Source organism: Macaca mulatta, chromosome 4 (genome assembly GCF_049350105.2).
Source record: "Macaca mulatta isolate MMU2019108-1 chromosome 4, T2T-MMU8v2.0, whole genome shotgun sequence".
NCBI lineage: Eukaryota > Metazoa > Chordata > Mammalia > Primates > Cercopithecidae > Macaca > Macaca mulatta.
In genome coordinates this window covers 133,092,269-133,101,648 of record NC_133409.1, presented here as the reverse complement: position 1 = coordinate 133,101,648, position 9,380 = coordinate 133,092,269, and the positions used below count along the sequence as shown (strand labels likewise).

The following is a 9,380-nucleotide window of genomic DNA, read 5'->3' as shown; positions in this document are numbered from 1 at the left end:
CCTGGCCGACATGGTGAAACCCCGTGTCTACTAAAAATACAAAACTTAGCTGGGCGTGGTGGTGTGCTCCTGTAGTCCCAGCTACATGGGAGGCTGAGGCAGGAGAATCACTTGAACCCAGGAGGCAGAGATTGCAGTGAGCCAAGATCGTACCATTGCACTCTAGCCTGGTGACAGAGCAAGACTCCGTCTCAAAAAAAAAAAAAAAAAAAATCAATAATTACTGATACGTTTCTAAGAAGGAAGTGGTTTTGCATTTGGAAATGGGATTATTGAATAAATCTCTTCAGATACTCATTCTCAAGACAGTATCAATTTTTAGTAAAAATTTTGCAAAATAATTTTCTTAATAATTCTTTAAAAAACTACAATGCAATTGCATAATTAACAAAGTGTAACAATATGTATGCAATACCAGATGTAACAAGACGCAAAGCTGGAAATCCTCATATATTTATTTTTGATCATTATTTATGTTAAATATTTTTCTTTGTACCAAAGAAATCATCTTTCTCATTAATGGGTACTTAAAGGTTAGATAAAATGTATTTTATTTTGTATTTCATAAAACTTTGGTTAAAAAATCCCAATTTTAATCTGCCTACAGTTCATTTACAAAAGTGATATCTATAGCTGCATTAAGCATAAGATTACTTTTTCTGACTTAATTGCTTTCTGAATTATACTGGAAGCCACTTCCAAAATCAAACAGCTGTAAGAGACAAACTTCCCAGCTTGATAAATGTTGCTTAACTTGTGTGTGTGTGTGTTGGGGGCGGGGAGCAAAGGAACTAATTTCAACATTAGTTGATTTCTATCATTAATATCCTTTTTACTAGGATGTCTATGAAAAGATGATTTTGAAAGATTAAAATATACCATATTTTCAGTCTCGAGAATTATTGACTTCCTTAAGGAAAAATAAAACAGGCAAAATAATTGTGCAGTATCCAGGAAGGGTATCTCCCAAAGTCCACTTTAGTTGCAACATTGCAGAATAATAGATCAAAAAATAAACAAATAAAAAGGAAAGAAGGTGGGATTGCACAAACCCAATAACTACAGGGGACAGTGGACAAGAATTTCTTTTATAGAGGAAAACTAGCTGGAAAACTTCATGACAAGAGTGAGAAGTCTGGTAAGTCTGTCTAACATGAATTTAATAATTGCTGTGAGTCAGTGACTGCTCAATTTCCCGTTATTCCTTCTTATTTTACCCTGTTTTCTCTCTTAAGTTTTAAATGGTGCATGTAATTTGCTTTTTTGGCATGTAGCAAGGACTGGACCTCAACTGAGAATGTGAACTATATGCTGGATGCAATATGAGTTTTGAAAAGATTCTTCCTTGATGGGAAATAAGCATGGTCTCTTTATGAAAGTAGGTTATGTATGGATATTGGTCTTCATATGTAAGTCAGGATGTGAAATTTCCAAATAAGCACAGCCAGCTCTAGAGCCCATGTTACAGTGGAGAATCAGGAAGAGACTATGTAGATAAAGAAAAGACGGAACAGCAGTAAAATATATACAAATCAACCCCAGAAAGAGAAGGGGTAATCTGACTTGGTGGATCAGAACACCTGCTTCTTGGGAAGTGAAAACTGAGCTTTAAAGGGTGTGGAATCAGAGGGAAGATACTGTTGGAATAGAGAGAAGCAACTTTTTTTTAAATATGGATTTTTAAAAATGTTTAGATTTATAAGGAGAACATTATCTCTGCATGGGCCACCATAATTCTACAGAAAGTGAAAATGTACAAGAGAAACCTAAATTGGCTTGAGCAAAATAGAAGACTTATAAGAAGTAAAAGGAAAATTAGGTAGCATCTCTTTAGTTGAAAAATAGAAAACAAAAACTGTTTTTAAAGAAATGTGTTAGGCTTTAAGAAATAAGAATTCTTGGTGTTTCAATAAATTAAAAGAAAATGGGGAAGTCGGAAGGGGTAGAGTATTCAGCTCAGATACTGAAGGACCATGTTAAGAATTATAAATTTTATGCAAAAGAATTGGAAAACCATTGGTGTGTGATATGGGTTGGCTGTGTTCCCACCCAAATCTCATCTTGAATTGTAACTCCCACAATTTCCATGAGTCATGGGAGGGACCCGGTTGGGGGCAATTGAATAATGGGGTCAGGTCTTTCTTGTGCTATTCTCATGATAGTGAATAAGTCTCATAAGGCTGATGGTTTTATAAAGAGGAGTTCTGCACAAGCTCTCTCTCTTGGCCTGCCACCATCCATGTGAGACATGACTTGTTCCTCTTTGTCTTCTGCCATGATTCTGAGGCCTCCCCAGCCATGTGGAGCTGTGAGTCCATTTAACCTCTTTTTCTTTATAAATTACTCAGTCTCATGTATATCTTTATCAGCAGCACAAAAATGGACTAATACAGTAAATTGTTACCAGTAGAATGGGGTGCTGCTGTAAAGATACCTGAAAATGTGAAAGCAACTTTGGAACAAGGTAACAGGCAGAGGTTGGAACAGTTTGGAGTGCTGAGAAGAAGACAGGAATATGTGGGAAAGTTTGGAACTGCCTAGAGACTTGTCGAATGGCTTTGACCCAAATGCTGATAGTGATGTAGACAATGAAATCTAGTCTGAGGTGGTCTCAGATGGAGATGAGGAACTCTCTGGGAACTGGAGTAAAGGTGATTCTTGTTATTTGTACAAGAGACTGGTGGCATTTTGCCCTGCCCTAGAGATTTGTGGAACTTTGAACTTGAGGGAGGTGATTTAGGGTATCTGGTGAATAAAATTTCTAAGCAGCAAAGCATTCAAGAGGCAACTTGGGTGCCACTAAAAGCATTCACTTTTAAAAGGAAAACAGAGCATAAAAGTGCAGAGAATTTGCCAACCTGATTGCATTAGACAAGAAAACCCCATTTTCTGAGGAAAAAAATAAGCTGGCTGCAGAAATTTGCATAAGTTACAGGAAACCAAATGCTATTCACCAAGACAGTGGGGAAATTGTCTCCAGGGCATGTCAGAGGCCTTCATGGCAGCCCCTTCCATCACAAGCCCAGAGGAGAAGGTGTAGGAAGAAAAAGTGGTTTCCTGGGCCAGGCCCATGGCCCCCCTGCTATGTGCAGTCTAGGAACTTGGTGCCCTGCATCCCAGCCACTCTAGCCATGTCTAAAAGGGGCCCAGGTACAGCTTGGGCTGTTGCTTCAGAGGGCGCAAGTCCCAAGCCTTGGCAGTTTCCATGTAGTGTTGAGCCTGCAGGTGCACAGAAGTCAAGAATTGAGGTTTGGGAACCTCTGCCTAGATTTCATAGGATGTATGGAAACACCTGTGTGTCCAGGCAGAGGTTTGCTGCAGGGATGAGGCACTCATAAAGAACCTGTGCTAGGGCAGTGTGGAAGGGAAATGTGGGGTTGCAGCCCCACACAGAATCCCCACTGGGGCACTGGCCAGTGGAGCTGTGAGAAGAGGGCCACCATCCTCCAGATCCCAGAACGGTAGATCCACCTAAAGCTTGAACTGTGTGCCTGAAAAAGCACAGACACTAAACACCAGCCTGTGAAAGCAGCCAGGAGTGGGGCTGTACCCTACAAAACCACAGGCACGGAGCTGCCCAAGACCATGGGAACCCACCTCTTGCATCAGTGTGACCTTGATGTGAAACAGGGAGTCAAAGGAGATTATTTTAGAGCTTTAAGATTTGACCACTGTCCAACTGGATTTCAGACTTGCATGAGGCCTGTAGCCCATTTGTTTTGGCTAATTTCTCCCATTTGGAACAACTGTATTTAGCCAATACCTGTACCCCCATTGTATCTAGGAATCGCTAGCTTGCTTTTGATTTTACAGGTTCATAGGCAGAAAGGATTTGCCTTGTTGCAGATGAGACTTTGGACATGGACTTCTGGGTTAATGTTGAAATGAGTTAAGACTTTGGGGGACTGTTGGGAAGGTACGATTGGCTTTGAAATGTGAAGACCTGAGATTTGGGAGGGGCCAGGAGTGGAATGATATGGTTTGACTGTGTCCCCACCCAAATCTCATCTTGAATTGTAACTCCCACAATTCCCATGTGTCATGGGATGGACCCAGTGGGAGGTAATTGAATAATGGGAGCAGGGCAGGTCTTTTTTATGCTGTTCTTGTGATAGTGAATAAGTCTCATGATATCTGATGGTTTTATAAATAGAAGTTTCCCTACACAAGCTCTTTTGCTTTGCCTGCCCCCATCCATGTACGATGTGACTTGCTCCTCTTTGCCTTCCACCATAATTGTGAGGCCTCCCTAGCCATGTGGAACCATAAGTCCATTAAACCTCTTTTTCTTCCCAGTCTCGGGTATGTCTTTATCACAGCATAAAAATGGACTAATACATTGTATTTAAGCAATACATTAGCACAAGGGTTGAAACACACCAGCCCACTGGCTAAATAGAACCGTCCACCCATTTTTGAAAAATGTCAATACTTATTGATTTACATATTGTCTATGGCTGCTTCTGTGCTGCAACAGCAGACTTGATAATTTGGTTTGCCTGTGTCCCCACCCAAATCTCATCTTGTTCCCATAATTTATACATGTTGTGGGAGGGATGTGGTGGCACATAATTGAATCATGGAGTGATTTCCCCCATACTGTTCTCAAGGTAGTGAATAAGTCTCATGAGATCTGATGGTTTTACTAGGGAAAATCCCTTTTACTTCACCCTCATTCTCTCTTGCCATCACCATGTAAGACATGCCTTTTACCTTCTACCATGATTGTGAGGCCTCCCCAGCCACATGAAACTGAGTCCATTAACCCTCTTTTTCTTTATAAACTACCCAGTCTTGTGTATGTCTTTATCAGCAGCATGAAAATGGACTAATACAGTAAATTGATACTGGTAGAGTGAGGTGCTGCTGTAAAGATACCCGAAAATGTGAAGGCGACTTTGTAACTGGGTAACAGGCAGAGGTTGAAAGAGTTCAGAGGGCTCAGAATAAGACAGGAAAATGTGGGACAGTTTGGAACTGCCTAGAGACTTGTTGAATCACTTTGACCAAAATGCTGATAATGATATGGACAATGAAATCCAAGCTGAAGTGGTCTCAGATAGAGATGAGAAATTTTTGGGAACTGGAGTAAAAGTGACTCTTGCTATGTTGCAGCAAAGAAACTGGTGACATTTTGCCCTGCCCTAGAGATTTGTGGAACTTTGAATTTAAGGGAGATGATTTAGGGTCTCTGGTGAATGAAATTTCTAAGCATCAAAGCATTTCAGAGGTACCTCGGGTGCTGTTAAAGGCATACTGTTTTAAAAGGAAAACAGAGCATAAAAGTTCAGAAAATATGCAACCTGATGATGCAGTAGAAAAGAAAAATCGATTTTCTGAGAAGAAATTCTAGCCAGCTGCAGAAATTTGCCTAAGTAGCAGGGAGCCAAATGTTCATCACCAAGACACTGAGAAAAATGTCTCCAGGGCATGTCAGAGGTTTCATGACAGCCCCTCTCATCACAGGTCCAGAGGAATAGGAGGAAAAAATGGTTTCTTGGGCAAGCCCAGAGTCCCCCTGCTGTGTGCAGCCTAGGGGCTTGGTGCCCTGTGTCCCAGCCACTCTGGCTAAAAGGGGTCAGCTTATAGCTGGGACCATGGCTTCAGAGGGTACAAGCTCCAAACCTTGGCAGCTTCCACATGGTGTTGAACCTGCAGGTACACAGAAGTCAAGAACTGAGGTTTGAAAACCTCCTCCTAGATTTCAGAGGATGGATGGAAATGCCTGGATATCCAGGCAGAAGTATGCTGTAGGGACAGGGCTCACATGGAGAATTTCTGCTAGGGCAGTGGAGCAGGGAAATGTGGAGTGGGTGTCCCCAGAGTCCTCACTGGGGCGTTGCCAAGTGGAGCTGTGAAAAGAAGGCCACCATCCTCCAGACCCCAGAATGGTAGATCCACCAATAGCCTGAACCGTGCATCTGAACAAACCACGGACACTCAACACCAGCTTGTGGAAGCAGACAGGAGGGAGGCAGTACCCTGCAAAATCACAGGGGTGGGGATGCCCAAGATTATGGGACCCCACCTCCTGCATCAGCATGAACTGGATGCAAGACCAGGAGTCAAAGGAGACCTTTTCGGAGCTTTGAGATTGGACCACCTAGCTGGTTTTCAGACTTGCATGGGACCTGTAGCCCCTTTGTTTTGGTCAATTTCTCCCATTTGGAACAACTGTATTTACCCAATGCCTGTACCCCATTGTATCTAGGAGGTAACTAACTTGCTTGTGATTTTACAGGCTCATAAGCAGAAGGGACTTGCCTTGTCTCAGATGAGATTCTGGACTGTGGACTTTTGGGTTAACACTGAAATGAGTTAAGACTCTGGGGAACTGTTGGGAGGGCATGATTGGTTTTAAAATGTGAAATGAGATTTGGGAGCGGCTGAAGTGGAATAATATGGTTTGGCTCTGTCTCCACCCAAATTTATCTTAATTTTAGCTCTCATAATTCCCATGTGTTGTGGGAGGGACCTGGTGGCACATACTTGAATTATGGAGGTGGTTATCTCCATACTGTTCTTGTGGTAGTGAATAAGTCTCACGAGATCTGATGGTTTTATAAGGGGAAAGCTCTTTCACTCTGCCACCATTCTGTCTTGCCACTGCCATGTAAGACATGCCTTTCACCCTCCACCATGATTGTGAGGCCTCCCCAGCCACATGGCACTATGAGTCCATTAAACCTTTTTTCTTTATAAATTACCCAGTGTCAGGTATGTCTTTATCAGCAGCATGAAAGTGGACTAATATAGTTGAGTAGTTGTGACAGAAATCATATGACTACAAAGCCTAAAATATTTACCACCTGACTCTTTAGAAAAAAGTTTGCTGAGTCTGATTCATATGTATCTATTTTGAAAAGATCACTGTATTAGAAATATAAAGAAATGTAAATTGCTGGTGGAGGGGCAAGAGGTCAGGCATAGAGACCAATTAGGAGACTGTGGTAGGTAAGGAATGATAAAGAACTGGATTAGGTTGGTAACAATAGATAAGGAATTATGTGAAAAATAAGGTGACATCAGCTGAACCTGGTGATGAACTGCAAATGGAGAATAAATTAAAACAAGGAGTCAAGGACATTTTCTAGGTTTTTCTTTTGAAAAATGTTATAGATGGAGGTGATAAGATTAGTTTGGAGATGTCAGGTTTGAAGAGTCTATGAAATATGCAAATAGAGATATTGAGACAGCAGCGCAATACATGGCCCTGCATTTCCAGGGACAGACAGATCTAGGTTGGGAGTCAAACACTAATGAAAATTAAACATATAAGAATAGCTGAAAATCCAAGAAAAATGTGTAGAGGAAGAAACAGGTAAAAGACCAGAATAACTTCACTCCCAATATAATTTTATTAATCTCCATGTGTTTGCATGAAATGCATATTTTGATGGGGTCAAGTTCTTGATTAAATGCTACTTTAGAAATCTGAAAATCCAACTTTGCACATTCCTTACACTTCACTTGTTCATTCTTATCCCACTATGTTACGACATGACTATTCACTGAAATAAACTCAAACTGCATTAAAATAGTTTATAATTAAGATCATCTTCATTTCAGTTACTCTAAATTAGTGTGAGTCCATGTTTTACTCCTATAATTTATCTCACTAATTTTGAGATGTTTACCCTGCAATATGATAGCTATTGTTTATTTAATGCTCACTCTCTATTTAGGCCCCTATCAAAGCAGTATGCAATCCGATCTCTGTATCCAGGGGTTTTGCATCTGTGAATTCAACCAAATGTTGATTTAAAATATTCAGGGAGAAAAGAAATGGATGGTTGCTTTATGCTGAACACGTACAGGATTTTTTTATTATTTTTTCTAAACAATTCAGTATAACAATTACTTTCACAGCATTTACATTGTATTAGTTGTTGTAAATAATCTAGAGATGATTCATGGTATATGGAAAGATGTGCATAGGTTATATGAAAGAACTACACCAATGTACATATAAGGGACTGAACATCTGTGGATTTTCCCATATCCATGAGAAATCCTAGAACCAATCCCTTGTGGATATTGATGGATGACTGTATATATGGCTCTCATTTTATTCTAAATGACAGCCATATGGGGAGACTGAGGCTTGAAGAACTTGTCCAGGTAAAACATTTTGTAAGTGGTAGATGTGGAGTACTCTACCTCCAGAGTCTTTACTCTTAGCCTGTCAGATACACAACCTCACTTCATTCACTTTCTCTAAATCCTGTGCCTTCTATGTATTTACACCTTCAAGTGTGTCTGACAGAATTATTATAATGGAATATATATTCATTACTGTGTGACAGAAATCATACAAGGCTAAGAGTCAAAAATCCAAATTTCAAAACAGTTTGTGACACATGCTTTGAACAATGATTTAATATTCCTGAACTTGCTTTCTAATATGTTAGAATATGTTAAAAACATGACTGACCTATCTTCATTAGAGGGTGTTTGAGATTAGACATACAAATAACAGTATATATGTGGAAGCACTCTGAAAATATGTATCGTCGTTAATATATTTATGCAAAATTGGTATTCTTTTATGGACCTGTCTCTGATGCAGGAGAATCAAGGTCTGGGAAAGAAAGATTAACCCAATTATGCCTGAGGTTGCAATTTTTTGAATTTTTGCAATCAGACCTTAGCGATGACCTTGAGCAGTAGGATATAAATAATTTCCACATGCTTAGTGTTCCAATAATGGAACACTAGACATACTAAGCAGATGGCCTGAAATTTATTTCTCTCTTTTTTCCAGAAAACATTGAAGAAAGAAAGAAAACAAGTTGCACAATCAAATCTTTTAAACATGGTGAAAACATACCTTGTGTAAATAAACTAATATTTTCTAGCATGAGAGTTCGTACTGATATAATGCTCTTGGCAAATGACTCTAGTCTAGGAGTGCTTATGATAATCAAACCAGGAATATGTGAATTTGTGGTGCATGGTTCTCTGCAAAATGTCATGGAAGCCATGTAAATATATTAATGTATAAAATGGAGACATTTCATAATCTAGATCAGCAATGGACAAGCATTTTCTGTAAAGAAGCAGGTGGTAAGTACTTTCAGTTTTGTAAGTCATTCAGTCTCTGTCACAAATATCAGTTCTGCCATCGTAGTGCCAAATATGTCATACATTATAAGGAAACTAACGTGGCTGTGTTTGAATAAAACTTTATTTACAAGAAGAGGCAGTGGGCTGGATTTGGCTAAAATCTGAAAATTTGAATTTTCTTGGATAAAGAAAATGTGGTACACATACACCATGAAATACTATGCAGCCATAAAAAAGAATGAGTCCATGTCCTTTACAACAGCATGGATAGAGCTGGAGGGCATTATTATAAGTAAATTAGCATAATAAAAGAA

General features: G+C 39.8%; 1 long non-coding RNA gene across 1 annotated transcript in view; it reads left to right on the top strand.

Moving 5' to 3' along the window:
* Positions 1 to 999: 999 nt before the first annotated feature.
* The window catches only part of LOC114677400 (uncharacterized), a 53,015-nt gene continuing 44,634 nt past the window's right edge, over positions 1,000 to 9,380 (top strand). The window contains exon 1 of the long non-coding RNA XR_003728676.2: positions 1,000 to 1,138. This is a non-coding gene — a long non-coding RNA (uncharacterized LOC114677400). The remainder of the gene's footprint in view (positions 1,139 to 9,380) is intronic.